This window comes from Mustela putorius, unplaced genomic scaffold (assembly GCF_011764305.1).
Source record: "Mustela putorius furo isolate JIRA1106 unplaced genomic scaffold, ASM1176430v1.1 tig00000589_pilon_pilon_pilon, whole genome shotgun sequence".
NCBI lineage: Eukaryota > Metazoa > Chordata > Mammalia > Carnivora > Mustelidae > Mustela > Mustela putorius.
The window spans coordinates 1711187-1738524 of record NW_025421425.1 but is presented as its reverse complement, the minus strand read 5'-3'; the positions used below and the strand labels follow the sequence as shown (position 1 = coordinate 1738524).

Sequence of the window (27338 nt, the reverse complement as noted above, 5' to 3'; positions counted from 1 at the left end):
TTCTGGCCCCTGCTGCTTTTCCTGGAACTCTTCATCTCACAGGGCACAAAGGGCCTCACGTAGACCCGCCCTGTCCTTGTCAACGCCTGGATAGCGAACGGGACCCCATTGTACGGATCTAGGACAGGGACTCTCAACCAGGGGCACTTTTGCTCCCCGGCAGACATCTGGCAATCTCTAAATTTACTTTTGTTTTCATAAGTTGGGGGGCCGTGCTGGCTGTTCCTGGCTTGCAGACGAGGGACGGGGCTGCTGATCCGCAACAGGAGCAGAAGCAGCTCCCCCAGCAGAGGATTAGCTGGCCCCGGATGTCGGTGCTGCCCGAGTTGATAAAACCTGCTGTAGCATCCCTAATTGTAAAATGCCCGGATGGATTTTCCCTTCAGTGTACAGCTTACCCACTAGTTACAACCACATAAAACAACGTCGCAGAATAAACGCAGGGAGAACCCCCTCGGGGATGAGGGGCCCCGCTTTTCCCAAAGAGAGCTGTGCCGGGCATGCGCCCCGCCTGGCTTTGGCTGTTACACCCGTGGGTCTGGAGCAGCCCTGGTGGGCTCGGCGTCCACTACCTGAATATTAAATGTGCCTCGCCCTTTCGTAAGGCCCAGCTCGGGTGGAGGAGAGCGAGCTGCTTTGGGACAGAGGAAGGCCGCGTTGGCAGCTGAGCCCTTGGCAGCTACGGGCACCTGCTGAACATATAATTTTGCAGGCAAAATGAGAGTATCCGTTTTTAGCCCCAGGGTTTTTATTTATTTGTTTTTTAGAATTTATTTATTTATTTTTTTTTTATGGTCTACATTCTGGATGCTTTATTTTTGTAGCGGCTCAGTTTTTTTCTAGAACAATCACAATGGACTAAATTTAGAAAAAGCAAACAGACTGACTTGCTAGGAAAATCGTGCTTTGTTGCTGAAAATATAGCTGACCCCAGCCCTTCTTCCAGAGGGCTGTTGAGAACCTTTACTATTTAGGCAAGGCCCTAAGTTTCTGAGTGCTTTGCTTTCCTTTTTTATGTAAATAAAGGAAGTCTTTTGAAAGCAGTTTATCACCAGATCTCCCTCCTTCTCCTTGTTTCAAGGAGCTTTTGGTGTTGGTTTGTCAGAAGCCTTGCTTCATCTTTGAGATCCTTTCTCTTGTTTGTTATTTTTTTCCAGGCCATGCCTTTCCCAAATAAGACTGTCTTGTTTAGAAAAACTTAAGAGAGTTGCCCACAGTCTGAGCCTTTGTAGGAGCTCAGAGGTTAAGGGGCTTCCTTATTTCTGGGCCGGTTGAGCATCCCTTAGTGGTGAGGCCTGCGATACAGATGCTTCCAGCCCTGGAGCAGGGGAGGGAGGGGAGGGAGGAAGGTGAAGTTGGTCTCCGCAGCCCTTACTCTGCAAGCCTGGGTTGTCTGCAGCAGCGGGATCATCCTAGCACTAGAATATGTGAAGGAAGGATAAAAATGTGTGTGTGTGTGTGTGTGTGTGTGTGTGTGTGTGTGTGTTTTAACCTTTATGGTGTCACAGTCCCAGTATGTTTTTGGTCTTTGGTTTCCTGGTTAGAAAGTCTAATTTGGAGATTATAGGCTGGAGGGGAAGTCATTTTCTAGCCACACAGAGTGGCAAATGGCAAACATTTGGGTACTACATGTGCGCGAGCGTGTGTGTGTGTGTGTGTGTGTGTGTGTGTAAACACACTAGATTATTTAGACTACACTTAATTTTTTTGTAGATTATAAAAAATCCATTGGGTTGCCTGCCTTCTGCTTGGCAGCCTGTGAGATCTACACCACCAAAAGGATACTCTCATTTTGCTTACAGTGGACAGTCGTGCCCTGAGGGAGCTGTACCCATCATGCTTCCTGAAGGTGTGTTTTTCAGGGAAGGGAGGCAGCCTGGCATGATAGGGTGATATTGTGGTGCCATTTCTGGACATTTCTGCAAAAAGCAGATGACTACGGAGGTTTGCTGGGCAAACTGGCCTTCTCTATGCCTTTGTACCGTGGGGTCCACCATTACTTGGCAGCAAGAAAGCACTTTTTAAAATTTTTTAAAGATTATTTATTTATTTATTTGAGAGAAAAAGCAGAGAGAGAACACACGAGTGGGGGCAGGGGGAGGCACAGGGAAAGAGAGAGAAGCAGACTCCCTGTTGAACAGGGAGCCCAATGTGGGGCTTGATCCCACGACCCCGAAATTGTGACCTCAGCCGAAGGCACATGCTTAACCGACTGAGCCACCCAGGTGCCCCAAGAATTACATTTTCAGTTTCCAATTAAGGATCTTGCTTTCCCTGGGCCATTAGTCACACCAGGGCTAAACTGAGGTTTCCACGTGGCTACTGTTCTAGATGTTCCCAGTGACAGCTAAGTGGGGGCTTGGTCCTTACATTTGCTTTGCTCTAAGTGATACCTTTGTTTCTCTCACACCTCTGGGACACTCCGGAAGATCTAGTGAGCATTCTCTATGTGATCCTGAAGGACAATGATAGTTTGAAACAGTTTCTAGGTTCAACCTTCCCGTCAGTAGTTGAGATCGTCCCACTTTTTCCAAGTAGTTCCATAATCCTTAAATATCATTTCTGTGCTAGGTAATTTCTATGCTAAATGCATGGTATAGATGAGAGAAACCCATGACGAAAGAAATAAGCATTTCCGTGAATGGTGTAAATAAATTACAGTGAGACTGTCTATTCAGGTTTCTTAGCCATCTTTGGGGTTAGGTCCAAAAAGAAGCCATGTGCTGCTTTTTCAGTGGGTTCAGAGGAATTGAAAACAGTCAATAAAAGGAATCATAGGTAGCTACTCTTTATGAGAATGGCAAAATAGATAGTAAAAAAACAACCATATTTAAGTCTTAAAGCAATAAATAAGCTAAAATGTTTCTGAACACAATTACAAAGCCTTGTCAGTGTCTTATCATTAGGGGAATAGAAGGCTTGAGTGTAGTACAGTTAGCCCTTGAACAGTATGGGTTTGAGCTAAGAGGACTGACTTACATGCAGATTTTTTTTTTTTTTTTTTTTACAGAACAGTACTGTAAATGTATTTTCTCTTCCTTGTGGTTTTCCCAGGGACATTTTCTTTTCTCTAGCTTACTTTATGTTAAGACTACAGTATGTAATGCGTACACCACACCAAATGTATTGACTGTTCATGTTATTGATCAGGCTGTCAGTAGTAGGGTATTAGTAGTTAAGTGTTTGGGGGTCAAAAATTATACATGGATTTTCAGGGGTGCTTTTGGGATTGGAGTGGGATCAGCACCCCTAACCCCGTGTTGTTCCAGGCTTAGCTATATTTATTTTCATTTGCTTATATTCAGTGACATGAGAGGAATGAATTTTAGGAAACAAAGAATTCTATAATTTCTAGGAGCTAGAAAATATAAACTGGGAACATTTGGTTCTGTTTCAAATTGATAAACATGTCAAGATGAGGAAAACATTTTCCTCCCCTTCCCCCCAAAATGAAGACATGATTGAAAACATTCTGCTCTGTATACGTAGCAAAATTTCCCTCCTTGGGTGTTTAGCATAGTGTATTTTATTACACGCATTTTTAACTGAAGACGGTCATTTATTTAAACATACCAATAATGTTTAAATTAACTCACAATTATGCCTTTAAGAAATAGTTTGATATGTATTGTTATGGATAGTATCTTCCCAAAATTTATATGTTGAAGTCCTACCTCCTGATGTGCTGATGTTTGGAGATGGGGCCTCTGGGTGATTAGGGTTAGAGCCCCTCCTGATGGGCTAGTGGCTTTATCAGAAGAGGCCCTAGAGAGCTTGCTTTTCTCCTGCCATCATGTGGGGACACAGCAAGAAGATGGCCCTCTGTAAGTCAGGAACAGCACTCTGACCAGGGGCTTAATCAGCTGACCCTTTGATCTTGGATTTCCAACCTCCAGAATTGTAAGAAAATAAATTCCTGTTGTTTAAGCTCCCCAGTCCTTGGTGCTTTGTTATGCGGGTGCTAATTGACTAGTACATTTACCTCCTGTCTCATGGTCTGGGGTATATTTAATCTGCAGGATATGCTGGTATAGTGAGATGTTTGCTTACACATAAACGGCTTTGTTCTATGTAAAATACAAATGTCTCCACTCATGGTTTTATTAACCTGCATGCATTTGAGTTTGTGGACAGTTATTCTCATCCATGAGCTGCTGACATCATACAATTTAGCAATATGTTGCTCATGCCTGTTCCAAAATCCGCCTGCTTGGGGTGGTTGGGTGGCTCAGTCGGTTAAGCATCCGACTCTTAATTTTGATTTTGGCCCTGGTCACGATCTCAGGGTGGTGAGATTGAGCCCAGAGTCGAGCCTGCTTGGGGTTCCCTCTCTCCCTCTCCCTCTCCCTCTCCTCTCTATGCTCTCTCTCTCTCTCTCTCTCTCTCAAACAACAGCAACCACAAACTCCCAGGTGTTTCATTTATTCTGTTGCTGGTGTCAAAATCAGAATGTTCTTGGGGTGATTTATATAATCTATCAGAATTTTGAAAATAAGATTAGACAGTATTTAATGGGACACTTCATAATAATTATAGGTCACTTAAAGGCTGAACTATCTGTGGTTCATAACCAATGATCAAATGAAGTTTTGATCCTGTGTGACCTTCTTTGTCTTACCTGATTAAAGGCTCGCTATCTGGAGAACCCCAGAGTAGTGAACGGAAAATGCAAATGAGCTCTCTGCAATGCTTGATTTGTGTTGTAGTTAAACATAGTCTTATTAAAATTGGGTATTTAAGATATATAATTATAGTTTATAATAGACAAGTTCAATTGAATAAATGATTATATAAACATATCTTAAATTAGTTGAGTCACTCTTTATAAACAGCTTGAGTTTTAATGATCTGTATGATTTATCTATTTTTTTTCAAGATTTTATTTATTTATTTGAGACAGAGAGAGAGAGAATGAGTGCACAAGCACGGGGAGGGTCAGAGGGAGAGTGAGAAGCAGGCTTCCTGTTCAGCAGAGACCCTAATGCCGGGGCTCAATCCCAGGACCCCAAGATCATGACCTGAGCTGAAGGCAGATACTTAGTCAACTGAGTCACCAAAGCACCCTATGACTTATCTATTAATATATTAAGCAACCTAGTGATTTAAAAGAACACAACATTTATGATGTCACTGTTGTTGTGGGTCTGGAGTCTGGACATGACTTAGCTGGATTCTCCAAAATGCTGCAGTCGAGGGCAATTGACTGGGGTTGGGGTTTCATCTGAAGGCTTGACTGGGGAAGTGCTTGGCTCTAGATTCCCTTGGCAGAATTCATTTTTTCTTGTGGATGCAGGACTGAGGGCTTCATTTTCCTGCTAGAGGCTTCCCACAGCTCCTCTCATGCGGACTCCTCCAGCGTGGCTGTTGGCTTTCTCAAAGCCAGCCAGGGAGAAAGAACTGCAGAAGGCGGGTATTGAAGTTTTGTGTGATATAATCATGCAGTCACTCATATCTTGTCACTTTTGCTGTGTTCTATTGGTAGAAGCGAGTCACACGTCCCACTTACTCTCAGGGATCTTGCAAGGACATGAACATGTGGAGGCAGATTTCCTGGGGATGACTTTACATTCTTTCTGAAACAGGGTCCAGTAGTAGCTTTCTGGGAGGTTTCTAAATTTTTTTTTAAAGATGTAATTTTAGGGGCACCCATGTGGCTCAGTGGGTTAAAGCCTCTGCCTTCAGCTCAGGTCATGATCCCAGGGTCCTGGGATCAAGCCCCGCATGGGGCTCTCTGCTCAGCTGGGAGCCTGCTTCCTCCTCTCTCTGTCTGCCTGCCTCTTTGCTTACTTGTGATATCTCTCTCTGTCAAATAAATAAATAAAATCTTTGAAAAAAAAAAAGATGTAATTTTAACTATGTAATTATGGGCAAATTAAAAAATAAGATTGGATTTTAGATATTAATCTTAAGCTCTGTCTTTAGACTATAATAAGCACTATTTATTGCCACTCACATTGATAAAAAGCTTCCTGGTCCACATTTTGTCTTGTGAAAATAGATCAGAGCAAGGGCTGAGCCTTCAAAGGCTGCCTGAACTAGTTTTCATCCAACGTAGCTTATCTTCTCCTAAGTGAAGGGGAAAGGAGGCTGTGAGGCTTTGAAGGATGTCGCTACTCACACACCTTTGACAGTAAAACGTATACGTCTCTGGGACTCCCCGCCCCAGCTTCTCAGCCTCTTCTTCCTGCCCTTGAGCTGTCATTGGGTCCTCCAGACCCTGGTGCTCGTGGGTTGCATGTACTTGGCCCTGCCCTCCACGTGGTTCAGGGCTTCCTGTGATGTGGTTCGCAGCAAACTTGGCTTTCAACGTGGGGCCCCAGGCCCTGTTCCGAGACTTTCCCTCACCTGTCCGGAGCTTCAGCTTACGGACTTGTAACACAGGCCCAGACCCGTGGTTTGATGGGCCGCCGAGCGCAAGCCGCCGGAATTTGCATGCTGACCGCACCGGGACGTGCCCGGCCTCTGCATCTCGTTAAAAGGTTTATGCCCGACATCTTTCCAGCTTTAAAGTTGAGGAACGTGCACCAGCGGCAACTGCTCGTTTAGTTTGAGGCCGTTACTTCAGGCTCATACTTTCTCTGTTATTCTGAGATTTTGAGAAAAACCGCCATTGCGGTCAAGTCAATTTTTAAGATGTAGCTGACTTGAAGATTTCGAACAAAACTACCGTCTCTAGGGAAAATAAAAATGGGACCCATCTGTCAACAGCTCTTTGGAGCTTCACGCTGAACAAAACATTCTCAAATAAAAGGAGACATGCTGATTTTTAAAGAATACGTTTTTGTTTCCTTTTGTGCTTTCTATCAAAAACTTGTCCTGTGGCTCTTTAAAAACTTGTTACAGGGGGCATCACATTGATGTTTTTTAGTGTTTTGTTGTTGATGTTTGTTTGTTTGTTTGTTTGTTTTTCTGGCAAAGTTTCTAGAAGGAAAAAAGTGTCAGGAGAGGCACAGAATGAGCCTTTGCAGTTGTGAGGTATAGAAGAAACCAAATTACCAGATAATTCGATTTTCTTTTCTTTTATTAAAGGTGTAATTTATTTATTTTAGAGAGAGGGAATGCGAGCAGGATGGCCAGAGGGAGAGGGAGGGAGACTCTGAAGCAGACTCCATGCTGAGGACAGAGCCCAATGTGGGGCTTGATCTCACGACCCTGAGATCAGGATCTGAGCAAAAGCCAAGAGTTGGATGCTTAACCAGCTGAGCCCCCCAGGGGCCCTGAGATTTTCTACAGCTGAAATGAGCATTAAAGAAAATACTTGACATGCTAACTTTATTTTATAAATTACGCCACAAGGCCCAGAAGGAATAGATGGCAGGCTCACAGGATAGATGACCTCCAACACCCTCGGCCATCAGGACCCCTTTGTTGGAGGACCCAGTTCATTCGTCACAGCGATAATCAGATTGAGGCCCGGCTGGGGGCCGGGAACTTGACACACATAGTTTTGAAAACTCAGCTTTCTTGTAACCTGGTTGCTGTTATTATCTTGCTTTTCCAACAGAAGAAAGCTCGGGAGAGTTAAAGAAATAAAAAACAGTCCAGGCTACACAGAGAAAGCAGTGACAGGTTTTGAACTCGGGTCATAGGGCCATTTCTCCTCCTGGGAAGCCTTTCTTAGAAGTTGTCATGAAAAAAAAGAGAGTGAGTTGTCCGTTTACTCACGCCTAGCTGTCCCAGGTAGATGACGAGTTCTGGGTCTTTTCAGTGACTTGGGAAGTTCTGGGCCAGAGTTTGTTCTGATGGGAATTACACTCCGTAGCTGCAGGTTTTAGCACAGAAGGGAGACTGTTTATTTTCAGAAAGCTCTAGAATAGGTACCCAGCCAGGTCATTTGCTGGGATTGATTTAGAAAATTTAGGAGGAGCGGGAGGAAGACTCTTGAAGCTTCCGTGGCCTGGCCTGGGGGCTTGGAGGCCGGCTGGGGACTGAGGAGGTCTTCCTGGGGAGATACAAGTCCAGCCGAGTCTCTGTTCAAGGGGACGGGTCCTTCTGAGGGTTTCTCTGTTTGATCCCATTCTCTTGCAGCGAGTCAGGCCTCTGTTGTCATTGAAACACCACATCGGAAGGCGGTTTCCAGTTGGCTTTGAAAATGATGTCTGGTGAGGTCCTGTGCTTCTTGCAGTCCTCCCCCCAACCCCAGCCCTGGCGCTGGGTTTTCCCTTGCTTTGAATCACGTTTGTTTTTCGAAGCGTTCGTGGTTGGGCCCTTCAGGATTTGTTATTACAGCTGGATCGGCTGAGACCTTCCTTCTCTCCCCGGTCCTTCTGTGGTTTGGGGTAACGTCCAGCCCCTTTAGGATCGGGCTGGAGGGCCAGGGGCCAGGATCTGGGACACACACGCTTTTTGTAAGCTCCCAGAGTCGCAGGTGTCCCCGGCCTGCTCGCCCACAATGTTCCTCTCTCCCCCCTTGTCCGCTCACTGCTCGCTGTTCTCCTTGAATTCCCTTGAAAGTTAGGGTTTTTCATTTTCTCCCTTCGTTATGTTTTGTTGTCTGCTTCCAATTACTCCTCCCTCTCGCCCAGCCAAATCCTGCTTCTCACCTGCACCCGGAGCCCGACGCTTGCCTCTACAGAAGCAATTATTTGCAGCCAGTTGCAGAAGAGAGATTAACCTTCCAGAAAGGCAGGAGGGCAGCTGGGAACACATACTTCCCTCCCCGGCTGGGCTGGGGACAGGCCAGCCCTTTGTCAAGCTGGGGAGCCAGGCACTCGAGCCCTGCTGAAGGATGAAGTTGGTGAGTGGGAATTCTGCAGGGAACCCAGAAAGATGTACGTTAATTAGAATTTATGCCCTGATGTAAGGCCTGTAACTGTTGGCTTCTGGTAAACAAAGAGCCGACTCCCGCCTAATTGGCAGATGGAGGCTCCTTCTCTGTGAGCACCTTCTCCTCCTTCACCGGGCGCCTTTGATCTTGTCCTTAAGTGCTTTACGCATTTCAGGCTCTCCAGATAATGTGTCTCCTGCTGACCTCTCTCCCTTCCCAGAAGGGTCTGCTGTGAGTTTAGTCAAATACCAACCATTTCCCTGCTTTTCGGTTCAAGATTTGAGTGGCGTGAAGCCCCGTTTTCACGTTGCCACCGGATCTCTTTAAAGCTTCCCGTTAAGTTAGAGACGCACGTGTCCTTATTTTAGCATCTCATATTCTGAGAGATCCGGGAATTTTTAGAGCCAGATCTGGCAGAAAACCCGGATGGAATAGTCATTTCTTTAAAAAAATTCTCACAATTTCTTATTACAGGATTGCTTGATCCCAGTTTGAAACCCCTCTTCCTGTTCTGGCCTGTTCCTGTTGGCACGCGGCCGCCCCGTCTTGGAGCTTTCTCTAGAAATCAGCGACAGTACGCAAACCAACCAGGAAACTCCTGGAGACGCGTGGTTAGGTTGCTGCATTCCCAGCCTCGGGGTGTACGCAAGAGAAAGCCCTGACTGATGCTGGCGGGATAGAAATTTTGGTGCCTGACTCGTATCTCCAACTTGTGGGTTTGGTTTATCACTCTTACAGACTCTTATGCTTTTCTTGATGAATGTATTTGTGGAGCCTGCCAACTTATCTTTTTGGATCATGGGAGAAACTCCTCTTCTTCAACTTAGAAAACGGTCTGTTTTATCAGTATTTTTGCTTAGTCTGGAGACACATGCGAACCTTTTCTGTTATTTTTACTCACTTGCTTGTGATGACCGACCATGTCCAGGCCGAAGTGGAGAGAGGTGCTCGGTTTTTATTTTTGTTTTTTTTTTTTTTGTTTTCCATTATAAAAAAAGGTGAGCAATATAAAAGGAAACCAATTCCATTCCAGAAGGTGGTAGTTAGAGTTCCTAAGATTATAATGAAAGGGGAGAAGTCGCTAGCGAAGAACTATGAGGCCATCAGGAAGCCAGAAAGGAAGGGCTTTGGACCTTTTTATTCTCTGGCATTTACGGATTGCATCACCTGTTTTATTTTTAATGTTAAAGATTTCAGTGTACTCAAAATGACTCCGTTCAATGAAGCCCTGCACTGTTCCGAACGGGTTCTGCTTTTCCTCCTTTTTGTGCTGTGTAGTGAGGACACACTTCCCCAGTGGACACAGGACAGTTGGGAATGTGTCAGAGGAACCACGTGTGACGTGTGCCGGCATTTGGAAGTTCAAGTTAATAGCCTCAGTTGTCAGGAATATATTATCGCAAGTTAATATAATGACACACAATTCTGTAGACTGTAATCATCCCTTAAATCTCTGGGGCCAAGGGTCGTTATCTGATGTAGAAGATGGGGGGATCTGGTTCCCATTATAGAGTGGGAGCTCTAACGAGTCCTGGGAGCCACGGCCAGAGCCTTCACTCGGTAGGTGACTTGGGCCACCGGCTTGTCTTCCCCGATGGCTGGTAATTGTCCAGATTTCTGTTTCTGAGAGGGCTCATTTTCCCTCGACAATGACTTCAGAGAGGTCTCCGCCCACGGTAGTTAAGGGCACACATTCAGGCACCAGCGCTCCTACAGCTTAGGCTCATGCGATGAGCTCTGTGCTCCGATGGGGCCGGAGAACAACATTATGCTTTTCGGGAATGATCAGATCGCTTTCAAGTTTCCGTTGCCTGGTCCCAGTATTCGTCCACCAAGTGACACGCTGCTCACGGTGCGCACACAGATCCCACAGGCCGCCTGTGTGCCTGCGTGCCAGTCTGCTGCTGACATTCCTGGGTAGAGCTGCGTAGTCTGTTCGGGTGTTTCTGTTCACGTCCTGCATTTTCAGTCCGTGCTCCTTACTCGTGGTGCCCTGCTCTAGACATTCATCGTGAACGAGGTTCCGTTCATAGTGAACCACCTCTCCAAGGGGCCGTCCGCGGTTAGGTTCCTGTGAGCTTCTGGTCACAACGGCCTCATCAACCCGTCAATAAAGAACCTGGAGTCACGTGTTTCTGTTTAAAGACAGTGTATGTTATATATAGTTCGTTCATTAGCTTTGAACTCACAGATGATGAACACATTTTGGGCTACAAAAATCAATTTTAGCAGATGGGTAAATTCACAAAAATGGAATCTAAATCACGAGTATTGACTCTCATTTTTTTTTTCTTTCCTTTTGTGAATATCAGTTACCCTAAGAGGGAAGTAATGTTTAGAGTTATTGGACTTCTTTTGTCCTCTGAGTCTCACGGGTTTAGAGGAGATGTTTAGGGTTCTGGTAATGAAGCAGGATTTTCTGCTGCCCTGTGTTCGATGGTGGCAGCGAAACTGCTAGAAGACATCACAGGCTCTGAGGTGGCTCTTAGGACGTTCCTTCTGCCTGGGCATGAATTAAGCCCCTTCGAAGCTCTCCTGCCTGTCCTGCTCTTGGCATCCTCATATTTGGACCCAGTGCTTCTGCATTAAACTGGAAGGGAAGAGGGATTTTGAAGCTTTCGTAATAAATCTCACCTTAAATAACCAGCTGGGTGAGGCGCCAAGATGGTTACCTTCCAGGTTAACTCGTTACTTCCAGTTCTCTTTTTAAGTCTGGTTTTGGAGAGTGTGCTGGAGCCAGCCGAAAGAAAGTTCCGTTTGGTGTGCATTTAGGGAATGTGGCCTGATTCGACTTCTCCTTTGACATGGTCGTGAGACTACCTTCTGAGACGCAGTGCCAGTCCCCATGCCCTGGGCTCTCTGGGGCGCGGGGGTGGACTGGTCGGGGGTGTGGTGTGTTCTCCTTGCGAGGCGCTGTATCGCCGAGGGCCGGGCCCCGCTGGCTGGGGCTCTACAGCTGTTTCTCCCCAAGCGGCTGACTTCTGTCGACAAGCCAGGGCTGGCTCAGGAATTCCCAGAGCATCTCGCTCAGGGAAGCCTGTGGCTTCTTGACAGACAGCAGTGGTTCTGTCAAAGCAAATTGGCATTGAGGAGAAGGGGGCTCCCTCTGGTGATTTCAGCCACAATGAAGATATCTTCTGAGCCATTTCCAGAGTGACTGTCCTCCAGGGAGGAAAGCTCACGTCCTTGACACTCTTCGCCTGTCCTCTGTCCGTGGGTTTGTCGTAGCCGAAGGAGCCCATGCCTGCTTGCCGGGCTGACACATGGAAAGGAGCTCAGGGGAGAGGCGCAGATCGGAGGGGAGAGGCAGATTTCTGGTGACGGGTTATCATTTGAAGGCGGCGGGATTAGGTATAGTGCTAACACCAGTCAGTTATTCAGATTTCCATCATGCTTATTCTTTTCTTCCCTTTTACGGAATGGGTCAGTAGAACCACGTCGTTCCTTGCTGCTCAGGGGCAATAGCCTTGTCTGTGAAGGTGAAGTCCTGTCTGCCATCCTTGGCCAAGCCAAGAAAAATATTGGGGAAGTTGGCATCTCCCGAGGTTTACAACAGAGGGAAGTCGTCAGCCTGGGAACCTCCTGACCCTCCCCACCTTGACCCAGGATGGTTATAAGGGACCTGTGTCTTTCTAGCTTCTGTTGAAGGATCCCTGTGCACCCCTGAGTAGTAGAATAGAGGAGACCTAATTTGAAGGAGGTTAGGAGTGGGTCTCTATCGAGAGCGATGGGAACACCAGGCCCTCGCATCGAGTCGTGGTTTGCTGTTCTATCATAGGAGTCTCTGAGAAAAGCAGCCGTTACCGAAATCTCATGCCATTTTTCTGATTTATAGCTCTTTTGCAATCTTTGGAAATGGGGCACGGCCTGTCAGTAGTGACTCGTCGTGCCCTTTCTCCCAGTGCAAGCTGAAGCATGTGAAGAGTAAGTGGCCAACCGGGCAAGACGTTTCGTTCCTTGTACAGTAACAAGTCTTAGCGCCTTCCTCCTCCCCCATGATGCCATCAGCTTTCCATTCGAATGTGGGGTTTGGTTCGTGGTTTCATTTCCCTGGTGTTTACAATGACTGGGTACCGCCAGGCAGTGGGCGGAAACGTCTCTGGTGGGAGAGAGGAGCTGGGCTGAGATGCCGGAGGTCTGCCGGTCCGGGAGAATGTATGTGGGTGAGAAGCCTAACCTGACAAGAGTGTCTAACCTGCGGTCCAACACTTGAGTCTCTATAGTTTGAAAAAAAAAAAAATGAATCCCAGAGCCAGGGCAGGTCCGTGTGCAGCTGTCCCTGCACTTTATTCAGTGCAATTATCTCGTCCTCTAGGCTAGAGTTCTACAGTCTTTACTTAAAGCTCTGGATTCGTTGTTAGACTTACTGCCCTCACAGAGTAGCATCGCTTCCAGAGGCCTGAAAAGGGGTCATCGGAATCATAAACTAACAAAGTCAAAAACCCTAACGTTGAGATTTTTTTTTTTTAAAGATTTTATTTACTTATTTGACAGAGAGATCACAAGTAGGCAGAGAGGCAGGCAGAGAGAGAGAGGAGGAAGCAGGCTCCCTGCCAAGCAGAGAGCCCGACGTGGGGCTCGATCCCAGGATCCTGGGATCATGACCCGAGCCGAAGGCAGAGGCTTAACCCACTGAGCCACCCAGGCGCCCCCCTAACGTTGAGATTAAGATGCACATTTTGAAGTCAAGCATAAAATGCCCCCAAGAACTAGTGGTTTCCCGGTGCTTCATTACCTACAATGCTTTTAAGTTTTTGATTTGGTCAGTTACATTGTCATTGCGTGTTCCTGTCGGCCAGAGCACTTCGGTGTTTTTTCGGGCCACGTGTGAAGTTGGAAGCTGGACCGTGAAGGAGGGAGCTCCTTGAAGCTCGTCTTTTCTCTGCCGCTGTCCGGGGGAGCAGGGACCCAGGAGTGAGCGGGCAGGGGCGAGGTGGACAGGCCGCCGGCCGAGGCCCAGGTGTTTTCAGGACCCCGCCTGTGCGAAGGTGCCCGAAAGCCCGGTGGGAGAGGGAGAACGGAAGTCCAGCAGACAGAACTGCCGATCTTTCGATCCACGCCTGCAGAACCGGGGCTTGTCCAACCGAACATCATGAATTCACAGACACTTTTCCTTAGTAATTCTCCTAATATCTATGGAAGATGGGCTTACTAAGAGAAGTATCAGTAGAAGCCTGAGATTTGCAGAGATGATGATCATATTACAGAGGAATCACCTGTCTTGACTGTTCACGGGCGCTGCCTTCTGTCCATGGGGACATCTCTGAGTGCTCAGAGAGGTCCTGGGGAGCCCGGCCAGTAGAAGGATCCCTGGGCCCTTGCTGGGTGCCCCGCGCGCTCTAGACCTGGATGAGGAGCAGGCGGTGTCTGGGTTCCAGCCGGTGTAGCTGCTGGGGTGGTGTTGATGGAGGGGGTGATGTCACATAGAAAGGAGAGAAACAGTTCTCTAGAAGCTGACTTGTGGTCCTGTGCCTGGTCTGTTAGCGTTTACACATGCCCTTGAAGTAAAAAGAAGGAGACCTCCTCAGATGTCTTTCTGAAACATGCTCATTTACGGAGGTCTGGCCGCAGGGATTCAAAGGGGCATGAGGCATGATGACTGCCCTTGACATGGGGAGGCCCCCAGATGACTGGAGAGGGTGATCTGAGGTAGCCTGAGGAGGGCTGAGTGTCCTGTTCACAGAGAAGAGGAAGCCCCGTCACAGGGGGACACCGAGGACACATGCAGGTTTCCGAGAGCAAGCAGGAAGGCACGGACCACTCTGGCTAGGCCAATGGCAGCTGACCAATTAAATATAAAGGGGGAAATACTGAGTTCTCGGTTCAGATCAATTTCATGTGAATCACAAGGAGGGCAGTTAACCTCCCCAGCAGCTTGTGGAGCCGACAAAACAGATCAACACCAGGCGTCCGTTTCATGCTTTTTACTCAGCAGGGGAGGGATTCGTTTTCCTGATGCTTTATGAAGAGGAGACACAAACCCAACCCCGCTGCTGGGACAGGGCAAACCCTCCCAGGCATAGTCCTTCCAGCGTCACCTGTGGTGACACACTTGCTGGCGGGGCTCCTCAGTGGAAAAGGAAATACCATTTTGTAAACTGTGGTCTGCCGTTTTCCACTGGTTCTGTTTACACTCCAGTCGCTTCAGGGCAGTGGGCTTTTATTGAAGGAGGTGGTCACGGCTTACCTGGGGCTCCTTTCATTATCAGTAAGCTCAGAAACGTCCCTAGATGACTCAGCCCAGCCCTTTCCCAGGTTCGATCCCCGAGCATGTCGCTCAACAAGGACAGGGGCAGTGATGCAGGCGAATGGGGGACTGTAAAGTCAGCCTCCTGGCTTGACAGCTTAAGGGCATATTAGCACAGAAAAATGAAAGAAGCATCCAGACTCCTACAAAGAAGCAGCCGGCTTGCAACCGGACACTCCTGGCCTGCTGGTGGCATTTACTGAGTCCACTTTGATCAGATGATGTCCGTCATGGAGCTGCGGGATGGGGAGGAGGGCTTCATGACTAATCTAAGGCAGCTGACACTGTGTTTTTAAACATTAGGGAAGCTGCGCTGGCTTTTCGTGGGGAGGAAGTTTCAGTACTGTCGGTCCTGAAATGGACAATGTGACTCATTGCCAAATGTAAAAAAGAAAATCGTTTTTTTCCTCCCCCGCACGTGTAAACACTCTAAACACAGCCGTGTTTATAGGAAGGTAAGATACCATCTGGTTCCCTGCGTAGTAGCCTAGTTCTTATTTTTATCCCTAATTTATATTGAGAGGATGACAAATAGAACAGAATTAGATTTTTGGTTATACAACACACCCAAGGATTCTTCCAGTGTTAAGCCTTCTGTTTGTCTTAAAAACATGAAAGAGGCCCTTAAGAGGGATGAATCCCATCTTTCAGCATCCCGACTGATGTTACGATGAGCTGCTGCTTTCTTGGGCAGCCCTGGGTGCCCACCTTTGACCTGGAAGACCCAACAGGTAGTTGGGACGAGTTTCAGTTGGTCTTCGGGGAGATGGAAGTTTTGAAATGACTTGGGAGTCCTTGCTGGGTTTAAACCAGAAAACAACACCAGAGTTTGCTTTCCAAGTCAAAACACAATTTGCTGGGCCCAGGGCACCCTATCGCATGTAAAACAGCAGTCTTGGGCTTGCGTAAACTGGATAAGTCACAGAAGACCCAGAACTGACATTGACCAGCGTGCATGTTGGGTTGGCTAGCCTGGGTCTGTACTGATCTGTCACTCTGACTGAACTGAAGGAGAGTATCTTTTCATTTCCTTCTCCTGAGTTGGAGAGAGAGCCTCCTTTGTGACTAGCAGCTTCTACAACCTGTTGTCTGTTCTTTTCTTTCTTTCTTTCTTTCTTTTTTTTTTTAGAAAATATTTTTGTGAGTGATTGATTCCACTTCCGTTTTGCTAACAGTTCTTTGTGAATCCTGTGGTCAGCCCTCGTGGCCGGGATAAGGAACCCTCTTTCTCCAAGCTGGTGCGCACCTTTGTCTGCTCGGTTCAGCTTTGCTCTGGGAAGGCTCTGGTGCCACTAGGGCATTGGATCTGTGGCCGACCTTTCCCTCATCCTAGGAAATGACTGAAGGACTGATCTAAGAACCCAAGCCCTTCCTGTCTACTTTCTTGGCATTAAGTAACACAAGTAATTCAGTAATTCTTTTAAAGTTAAATTTTGATCTAAGAATTACATCTTGAACTGAACTGAGATTTAGAATCGAATCTTGGCCGTCTGTTGTGTGGGCAAACCTCTGCTTCCAAGGTCAGTCTTACTGGATGCGTTGTTCTGAGTGAAGAGGCCTGGGGAGGCCCCATTTTTCCACAAGCCTCAGATGCGCTTCTCTTTCCAAGGGGTGAGAATTTTAGTCTACAGAGGACGGATGAATGTAGCCGTCACAATGAAAGTTGAGAGACCAAGTGCCCATGCAAATCAACCAATTGTGCAAGCCCTCGGAATCACCTAGTGGAAAGCAAGGCTGTTCTTTGAAAATTTGGCCTATCGTGGCAGAAATAAAGTAGTCACTCTTCAGAGATGGTGACGTCCTTAGAGAGCTGATTTCAGAAATGGCTCGTGTTTTAAGCAGCTGTGCAGTTGCCTTTTGCCCGTCTCTTTTTCCTCCCTCTGTTCCCGTGTGTCCCGGCGGCTCAGGCCACATCTCACCGTCTGGTCTGGGAGTTAGGAGGTGGGAGGTGTTTCAGTCCAGCTCTGTTCCCGTCGCTCAGACCATGTCGCCTTCCAGGGTCAGCAGCTCCTACCAGCTTTTAGCATTCTGCACGCGGTGACTCTGCATGGAGACCAAATGGGGGAACAGCTGGGTTGCTTTCTTCCCAGACTGTCGTTAGCACCAGTCAGTGCTTGGAGAAATGGAATCCCATTTTCCACCTTACTTTTTCTATGGGCTTCCGCAGTGTTTCATACTGCCAAACCAGCAGGTTGCACAGTGACCTCCACCTGTCTAAAGGAGGGGGCGGTCATGGCGGATCTGGGTGCAAAAGCTCCAAGTCCAAGCGCGTTTCTCTTTGTCTTTGAATTCAGCTTTCGGAAGCGCCTGTTAATTCTGTTCAGGGAGGTACGATTCGCCTCTGCTGGTCTCGGAGCCGACTAACTGCATCATTAAGTGACCCAAAGGTGAGCCCTGGGTCCCCATGAGAGGACACGCTGTCCACAAAGCCCCATTAGTCCCTGGGGCTGGTCTCCAGGTGTACCTCCTTTGGCCCCAAGACAGCCAGAGATTAGAGGAAGGGAAATTGTGACATCCTGCACTTGGCTTTTGAATGTGCACCTGAGATGACTCTCGGATTCTTTATTAACCGGTATCGATCCGTACGTGGCATTATTTGTACGGAAAACAATTAGCTGGTGACTAAAGAGATCGTGTCTAATTTGGGGAAAGCTATTCTCCAGGGTGAATTCCTGGAGCCCGGAACCCTACCGTGCCCCACTGGCTTTGTGCCTATTGTACTTTGACACATCCTGAGCTCAAGTGTGAGCAGGAAAATGTCTGATTGGCCACGTGTCCTGATGAGGAAGAGAAGGCAAACCGTTTGCTTTTGGGGTGCAGTGTTACCGTATGTTAATAACTCTCTAGCCCCGATTTAAGTGGTTTCTTTTCCTCGCTGCGCGTGTGTCGTGTCACGCACGTCCGGTGTGAGATCTCTAGCTTTCGGAAGCCCCAGCGGTTTGCCCTGATGCCCGCTTAAGGCAACTCTACTGACTTCGGGCTGTTTGCCGCTGCAGAATTCGCCTGGGAGCAGCACAGGTACCTACGGGCGATGGAACCTCTTTCAAAAAAGAAAAAAAAAGTCCGGAGTTGGGACACTTTCTCATGCTGTTCTCAACATTTTCAGATAGCCACATCTGACAGTGTTCCAAGTCGAGGAGGCCATACGGAATCGATCAGAACTACCTTTAAAAAAAAAAAGGAGAAAAACCCCAGAACTTTCAACGTTTGAGTCCTGAGGCTCTCTTGCATGAAAGCAGTCCGCAGTCTTGTATTTGGGGAGATCCGGATGAGCTGCTCCCCCAGGAGCCCCTGGTGCCAGTCCGCCCCGCCGGAGCCAAGAGCAAGGCTGCTCTGCAGACGCACCTGGGACGGCGCTAGACCGGCCACCACCGTCACCATAGACCTTCGTCGTCTTATGCTTTCTGTGCATTTGCTTTCCAGCTTCACGGGGTTTTCCTGAAGACTCGAATTTTTGCTTAGGAATGTGGGCGTGGCCAGGAGCCGAGGTCCCGCCCTCCTCCCTCTTGCCAGGGCCGCAGGCTGCCTGCCGCCACGCCTCTGTCCTTAAAAACCCGCACCTTGTCCGAGCGCCCAGGTCTCTGCCTGCTGCTTCTTGGGTGCTTGTCCCTCCCTTCCTTCCTTCCCAGCTGCTCCCTTCGCCCTCGTCCTGCCCCCGCCCCACTCCTCTCTGCCACGTTTGCCTCCTCAGTTCCTTTCTCTGTTCTTGCTACGGGCACCATCTTTAAAAAAATATTTTATTTATTTTTATTATTAAACATTAATAATTATTTATAATAAATATATATAAAACATTTATATATAATAAATAATATATATTTATGTATTATATATTAATAATTGACAATAATCAAATATTTATCAATAAATATTCATTATATATTATATAATATATAATAATTAATATATAATATTTATATATAAATATATAATAAATATTTATTAATAAATATTTTATTTATTCATTTGAGAGAGAGAGAGTGTGCAAGTTGGGGGGCGAGGCAGAGGGAGAGGGAGAAGCAGACTCCCCCGCGGAGCAGGGAGCCCGACGAGGGACTCAAACCCAGGACTCCGGGATCATGAGCTGAGCCGAAGGCAGACAGACGCTTCACTGACTGAGACACCCAGCCCCCGCCCCCCTTTCGTTCTCTGCATGGCTGGGGTTCTCCGGCCCCGTGCGTACCCCGCCTCCCAGCCCACAGGAGCCTCCCTGTCCTTCGGCAGCATCTTTCTTTCCCCAAAATGTTGATTTCTCCGAGCACGGTCCGGGGGGGCTCATGTATGTGAGTGACGGACGGAGGTTGTGCAAGGTGACCTCATGCAGGAACAGCAGAGCTAGAGACGGTCTCGGAAAGGGGCCGCGTGTGCGGAGTCGGCTGGTCCTTCAGGCCCGTCTGCCTCTGCCTGTAGATTCTCCAGATGGTTCTTCCCCCGGCCAGAGCAGTGGCCTCCGTATCCCTCCCTGAATCCGAGCGTCCGCTCGCAGCGAGAAAGTTCGCGTGCTCGTTAGCTGCACTATTGTCTTACATCCAGGGACATTTGCTTGTCGAGCCCATGCCCAGTTTCTAGACTCTTTCTGTACACGTAATAGTTTGCAAAATGGGCTGTGATTTATAGTTGTGTGGGGGTTTGTTTTTTGTTTGCGGGTTTTTTGTTTTGTTTTGTTTTGTTGTGTGTTTTTTACTTTTTCTTTAGTATTTTCAAATCTCCAGTTCTCAGTAGCAGCTGCTTCTGGCCCTGGTTTCTCCCCGTCTTCTCTGTCTCCCTGCAGAGCTGCCGTGTGTTACTGATCGTCCTCAGTCCCACCCTCGTTCTGCTGCTTCACGAGCCTTCAGTGACCCCCTCCTTTGGATGAAATCCAGGATACCATTCCCTCATCGGCTGCTTTTCTGGTCCGGGAGGTCCGTGGAGTGGCTCCCCTGAGCCTTGCCCCTGCGTGGCCACGCTCGGCAGCAGCCTGTCCCCGACGCCGTCTGTGCCTGCTCCCCAGCCCGGGGCTCCCGCCGGGAGTCCGTCCGTTCTCCCAATGCTTTCTTGTCTTACCCCATGAGTCCGAGCAGAGGCCGGCTCTCCCGCTCTCCGTGTTGGCCCTCACAGCCCCTCCAGTCCCGCTTTTCCACCTCAGGCGACTTTCTGGGTTCTAGATTTGTCGTCTGACCACCTTCCGAGCATGGCCATGGGGCTGTGTGACAGGTGATTGATGGACTGAGGACAAGATGTCGCTTAGTGGAGCCCCGTGACCACTGGTACAGTTCTTGCAAGTTGGGAAACCCTGGTCTAACAGTTTATAGGTTCTCTGGGCCTGTGCCTGGAGGGGAGGGTTTCTTTCCATGACTCCCTTAAACATCTTTATGATGCCAGGTGGTCTCATCTATTTTCATTGTATTCCTTGTGATTTTACTGTGGTACAGTTTCTAAATTGAGCTTTTAAGACTGACCTGAAATTTTAATTTCTCTCCTGTATCTTTAGGAGAAAGGCCACCGCTCAGCTGACCTTTGGTTTCTAGAAGAATGTTTAAATCTCCATTTTTCCTCATTCTGAGTAGGTCAGGCTGGGGAGGTTGCATATTTTAACAGAAGCCCTTGTGCTGATGGGCCCTTCGTAACTTAAAATTGATGTTTAAACTTTATTTATGCATTTCGATGAAGAGACAGTTTTAAGAGCCCGTGAAGGTGGCTCCGGGGTGCAGCTTCTAGGGAAGGTTTGTTGCTTGTGAATCCCCAAGGGCTGCTGCAGGGATAGCGGGGCACGCGCGTGTGCAAGGCAGTGTTTTCTGGAGTGAGGCTCTCCCTGAGAACTCTGGTGCACAGGGCTTCACTTGTTGTTTCTGCTAAAGGGGCTCCTGAGCGAAAAGAGAGGAATAAGGATAATATGGAATCGAACCATATGGGGACATTTTTGTTTTAATAAAATCTAAACTGTTTCTTATTCAATGGGTAGTTAAATATCCATTTTAAAATAGTCCCAACCCCCAGCCCGAGGCAACCCTCTGGGGCTTTGTAGTTTCTTTACCTTTTGACTTTCTTCTCCTTTTTCTAGAATATGTCAGTGATTTATGGTTTCTGCACCAGGTAATCTGTGACGTCACTGCGGGGGGAGGGGAGTGCTCAGCCTGCAGACCTGGAGGAGGCTTTGTCCCTGACTTTCACTGAGCTCTTATACAAGGTCACTGCCTTGTTGCTGTGGCTTCTCCTCCCGAGCCTGTGCTGCTTGGCACGTGTGGGTGTCGTGTGGAGGGTGGCGTATTCAGGTAGAGGGTGGAACGCCATCTTTTCAGATGGTTGACCTTGCGGAGTAGAAGGTCCCAATGCTTTTACTTGGCCATCAGGCCCCAAGATGTAAAATGTCTTTTTCACCATTGATGTAAACACAGAGTAAGAACCTTTCAGGGTGTCTTCCTCACAATCCTGCTTTGGGAAGCCGTTTCCAGTTTAAGCTTTGGATTCTGAAGCGAGTCATGGTGTTCTCCAAGTCATGTGAACGCTGTGTTGGACATTCTGCCATTGGAGTGTTGCCTTCCCACAAGGAAGGGGCTCTATTTCGAAGTCAGAAAGTTGGCTCTGGAGCAGCGCCTCCGGGCTGTGGGCTGTACTTGCCTGGACCGCGCTGGGATGTCCTCTTCTTAGACTAGTTATCTGGTTGAGTCAATGATTCTGATTTCTGAACAACAGTGTCCTTTTTGGCCTCTGGGTCTTTTGGTATTTAAGAAGGTGGCCATCCTCTCCTGACCCTTGGATGTCCTAGTGGGGAGACCATATCCATATCCGCTAACTTAGGACTGCACTGAGGGAGAATGGGAGGGCTCAGCCTCCAGGCCTAATTATCAACCTTGTTTTAAATTTAATTCTGACACATGCAAGGCTGTGGAAATTGCCAGGTAATCCTGGCAGCAACGACACCACTTTGTCACTTGAATTTTAACTACGAAATAACCCAATACAAAGAAATGCTAGTGCTGATTGTAAAATAGATTGTAGGGCTCAAGAGAGGATGCTGGTGTATTCAAACATGCTTTTTTTTATAAAGAAGTTCCAACTAGCATGTTTGTTGCCACACCCAAAGGAGATATTACTGGTGGTGTGAGAAAGGATTTGGCTGCTCCTAGGAATTTTTCCTGGGCTGAGTATGCCTTCTTACCTTGGGGAGAGCTCCCTTACTTCTCTTTTGGCCTCAAGGATTTGCATCTGCACCTCCTCCTGTCCAAAGGATGATGTCATGGGCTTTCAAAGACTCAGCTGGGACCACACTGGGCTTGGCGATGCTTTACTGTGTGTGCGCACCTGGGCTGTGTGAGCCTTGCTGGGCAATTCCGAATGTGTTGCTTTGGATTGTCCCCTTGCTTCCCATGAACTAACAAAAAGCACCTTGTGGAAGCAGGGATCAGGATGGAGAGACAGCATCGCTTAGCCATTTGCAGGCCTCTGGCCTCTGAACCTCAGGACTTCCAACTGGCTGATGTTGGCCCATCTGAAATTTTACAAACTTCCAGATGCTGTAATTAAGTTTATTTTCTGCAGGCAGATGGCCTTTAGATAATGACTGAAGTGGACAGTGTGGGAATCATTGCAGAGAGGAATAGCCAGAATGTTCCGGAATGTTCTGGGAAGATCTTCTTCCCTTTTTCTCATCATCATTCTAGCTGCTACCCAAGTGTGTATGTCAGGATAGGCAATGTCAGTGTGTTCCAGGCTTATTGGGAGCCAGAAGCTGCAGAGCGTGGGGAGTAGAAAGAAGCTGTGAACTAGGACAGCAGGACACGCATGAGCCCTACAAGGCAGGATTTAAAATGATACGCATCCCTCACTACTAATGGACATGTTTCTTTATGAATCAGAAGGGAAAAGTGCTCCATTTCTTCAGTTTCTGGTATTCATGGTGTCTTGTGGTAGTCTTTCTGTCACATTAGAGTATCAGGTTTTCAGGATTTTTATCTTAAATTGAAGAGATTGCGGGGCAGTTAGCTGGGGGAATGAGATTACTTGATTTTAGTGAAGTGACTACTTTTATGGTTTATGGTTCTTTTCCTAATGAAGTCTCAACATTGTGCACCAAATAAATTAATGTGTAAATAAAAATACAAAGAAATTTTTTGGTATAGTTTATTCTATACGTTCTGCCTTTACTTCTTATTTTTCAAATGCATTACTTAAGGTACAATATACCCCCCAAAAGAGGATGAAAGGGCCATCATAAAATGGGTAAATTCACACAACCAACCTGAATTTGATGTTCAAAATACTTAACGTAATTCAAATGGCTTCGAGATGATGGTCCTTTTGGTTGTTTCATGAGATTTGTTTGCAGACATTAGCAGCATTTAGATTTTTCTTTTTCTTTTTCTGAAGAAGAAAACCCATCAGCGTGTGGGCTATGTTGTTGTCATTTCCAAGCTGTCCTGGGTCCCTTTGCTGCAGGACTCACACTGGCTAAAACAGCTCGCTGGTTGTGCTGGGCCTTAATGGGAGTTTCTAGAATTGATAAGCAATGACCAGAGCCTCCTTTAAAATGGATTAATGGGATCTGTTTTTTTCTTTTCTTTTTTCAAGGGCGCCCAGGTGCTGTGGATCCTTAGTGTGATACATGATCCAGGAAACGCCCCCCCCCTTCCCTCCTTGGTAAGTCAGATACCTCAATGGGACAGGAAGAAACCGACAGATTTGTAGATAGTGACACTGATAGCTTATGAGTAACACTTATCTCTGCTGTTACAAATGGCAGTGAATGACCAAGCTTTCAGAAAGGAATGGAGCCACAGGGAGGTGGGGTAATCTCACAGCGTCCCAACAGTCAGAGGCAGAGCTGGGATTTGAACCGTGTTCTTAATCCTAACGTAATACTGCCTCCTAGCATAAGGAATGCTGGCTGAGGATAAGGCAGACACACTTTTTACTTTCTTCCCTACCTGGAAAAGATCCCCTGAAAGAGAAGCTTACAACAAATATTAAGAAATTAGTTTTTTGAACAGCAGTCTAAATCAGGAGACAGCACATATTTTCTGGGAAGGGTGAGGTAGTCAGTATTTTAGGATTTGCTGGCCTTGTAATCTCTGTTGCAACAACTCAACTCTGTGCTGTGGCACTAAAGCAGCCACAGACAGGAGGTAAACGAGCAAATGGGGCTGTGCTGCAGTGAAACTTTATTTAGCAAAACCGGGGGAGCTGAGCTGGACTTGGCCCACAGGCTCTAGAGTTGACTGAGCTCTGATCTACACACTTAGAGCACTCAAAGATCTCGTAGAGTGAGATCTCACAGAATGAGCATGTTTTAGTGGCCAGTAGGTATGAGTCCTTCCACAACATTTGGCTTGGATGCTCAGAATTTAATCGTAAGTGACTTATAATGTTATAATGAAGTCTACCAGAATTGCGAAAACCTACTCTTTCCAGTCAAGTGTGTCTTGTATCCAGTGCTTGACAGAAGTCTCTAGGCCCCCAGTGTATTAGTGTGAGGCAGGCACCTAGACAGCAGCTTTGCTCAACGTAGACTTGATACGCATTGTTCCCTTAGTGTCTTTTGTTAGTCTAGAAAGTATAGCTCTTTTATGAAGTAAGTTCAGATGCCATTTCCTCTTTTGGTCTCTGTAGAGTTTCTAAATGTGACGTTTTTATTTTACACCCTTCAACATAGCTTAAACATACTATTGCTTATACTTATTGGGGCAAACATGCAATTATTATGGGCTGTCTGATAATGGTGTTGCTCAAAAGTGTTCTGGTATCAAATCTTCCTCTTTCGTTATGAGCAAAACCCGAAGTTTATAAGAGTCCAGTTTGGATAAGGTTGATGTACGTAAATCATGGGATAGCATGGTGATTTCCTTTGCCACATAGGTCAAATGAGGTGGTTCTGTGTTTTTTGTACTTAACTTTTTCTTATGAAAAGATACTTCTGGCACTTGAAGGCCTACCTGACTATGCTACTGATCGTCATCTAAAAAGATGGGTGAAGGGGGACCTCCTGGTTGGTCAGTCAGTTCAGCGTCTCTTGGTTTTGGCTCAGGTCATGATCTTGCTTGTAGTCGTGAGATTCAGCCCAGTGTGAAGCCTGCCTGGGACTCTCTCAGTCTCTCTCTCTCTGTCCCTTCCTCCGCTCTCTTGCCAAGGGATGTGCCGCTTACTCTCCTATACCTAGATTTAAGTCCTGCTTTCCAGCTTTTGTAGCTCACACTACGGCCTATATTGTGAAGAGGAGATATTCGGTGCATAAAGTGTATGTTTCTTGAACAATAACAACCACTATTATCAAGCTTTCTTTTAATTGGAGGTTCATTCATTACATCAGAATAACTTCAGTTGACTTACTATTTCAAAACCAAGCATTTTCAATAAGATTGCCAACTGCCTTTGCAAAAGTGTTATAGATATTTATGCTTCACTAATAATATGTTAGAGGGTCTCTTTTAGTAAAACCTCAGTATCATGGAGCATCATTAATTTTTTTGTCTTTTCCTTCATTTTGATATGCGCCATTATTCATTATGTTATTTGGTTAATTTTTTTTTTAACTTTGTGATTTTTTTTTTTTAAAGATTTTATTTCTTTATTTGACAGAGAGAGATCACAAGTAGGCAGGGAGGGAAGCAGGCTCCCCGTGGAGCAGAGAGCCCGATGCGGGGCTCGATCCCAGGACCCTGGGATCATGACCTGAGCTGAAGGCAAAGGCTTAACCCACTGAGCCACCCAGGCGCTCCCCCCCCCCTTTTTTTTTAAAGAGGAAGAGAACACATGTGAGCCTGGGGAGAGAAGGAGAGGGAGAGGGAGAGAATCTTAAGCAGGCTGCAGGTTTACGAAGGAGTCCAACCTGGGGCCCCAACTCACAACCCCAAGATCATGACCTGAGCTAAAACCAAGAGGCAGGTGCTCAACTGACTGAGCCATGCAGGTGGCCCTTAATTAAGTGATAATTAACCATTACTTTGAGAAAGGAGAGAGAGAGGGAACATACATATGTAAGAGAATTGTTTGTCTTTATTTTATGCTTATTTAGTCATTGAGATTCAGCACTTCCTTTATAGATTTTAACAGAATTTGTTTTTAACATTTACTCTTTGTTAATATTTTCCCATTTCATGTGCTTGTTGATTTTATCCTTTTAAATCTGAAGAAATTTATTACAATGTTGCCAGATATTTTTTCTTTTCATAATAAAATCGGTGCTTAGGAATTTAATAAAGATTTTTCTCTACTCTCTTTTGATATTATTACAAATTCTCATTTCTAATTCAGAGAACACTTCGGTAATTTATATTTTTATTTATTTTTTTTATTTTTTAAGATTTTATTTATTTATTTGACAGAGAGAGAGGTCACAAGTAGGCAGAGAGGCAGGCAGAGAGAGAGGAGGAAGCAGGCTCCCCGCTGAGGAGAGAGCCTGATGTGGGGCTCAATCCCAGGACCCCAAGATCACGACATGAGCTGAAGGCAGAGGTTTAACCCAATGAGCCACCCAGGCACCCCCCACTTTAGTTATTTAAAAATAGATCCTGTTCTTTGTAACTTGTCTCATAGTCTGCCTTTCTTTTTCCTCACTGACAAAAATCTACCCCCACTTTTACTCTCATGAGAATGTTCAGAGCATTAGGATATTTGTAGGAATGAGGGATCTCAGCTGCACATTGCTTCTTCCTACAAATAGAAATCCAGTTTACGGCCAGATGCCTGGAATTGTTTCATTCTTTGATTAATCCCCTTGGTTAGGGAAAGGTTAGGTTTTGCATTTTGAGATGTTCTACAGCTTTTGCCTATATTTTCACAACTGTTTCAGTACTTTTTATATAATAGAACTTAACCCATTGTGCTGGATCTGATTCAGGGCTCTTCCTCGCATGTCATGTTTGTACCTAACTTCTGGTGTTCGCAATAAATGTTACGTGGTGTGACCGCTAGATCGAGGCTGAGCTGGTGGAACCCGCATGCATCGGTTGACATCCTCATCTGCTGAGTTTAGAGCACTCACCTAAAATAGTAACTTAAAAAAAAAATAGTAACTTAATTATGAATTATCATGTGTCTGCAACAATGGTTCCTAGCTTACACATTCCAGAAGAGAGACAACTGACTGGATTTCTCTTTTTTGAGATGGAGATCAACCCAGGTTTGGACAGATCCAACCACAACTCTGGTCTCTAGCTTTACTTTACTTGGTTTTCTAGATGTCTTGGCTGTAAAATCAGGAAAGTGAAAGAACATCAGCTGAGAGTGGAAAGAGGCAGTGAGAGGTTTGATCGGGTTTGCTGAGACAGAGACTAAGTAGGAAAACAAACGTGCTCGCCGCGTTGCACTCGACTTGGGGCGCTCAGGTGTTTCCGTGGGTGTCGCTGTGCT

The 27338-nt window shown here is 46.6% G+C and overlaps 1 protein-coding gene across 5 annotated transcripts in view; it reads left to right on the top strand.

The window, feature by feature from the left end:
• The window catches only part of SEMA5A (semaphorin 5A), a 466937-nt gene that overhangs the window by 83637 nt on the left and 355962 nt on the right, over window positions 1-27338 (top strand). For all 5 annotated transcript variants that reach the window (XM_045082005.1, XM_045082008.1, XM_004761227.3 and 2 more), the window contains one exon: window positions 23562-23630. The gene's annotated coding sequence lies outside the window, so the exon portion shown is untranslated. The remainder of the gene's footprint in view (window positions 1-23561; window positions 23631-27338) is intronic.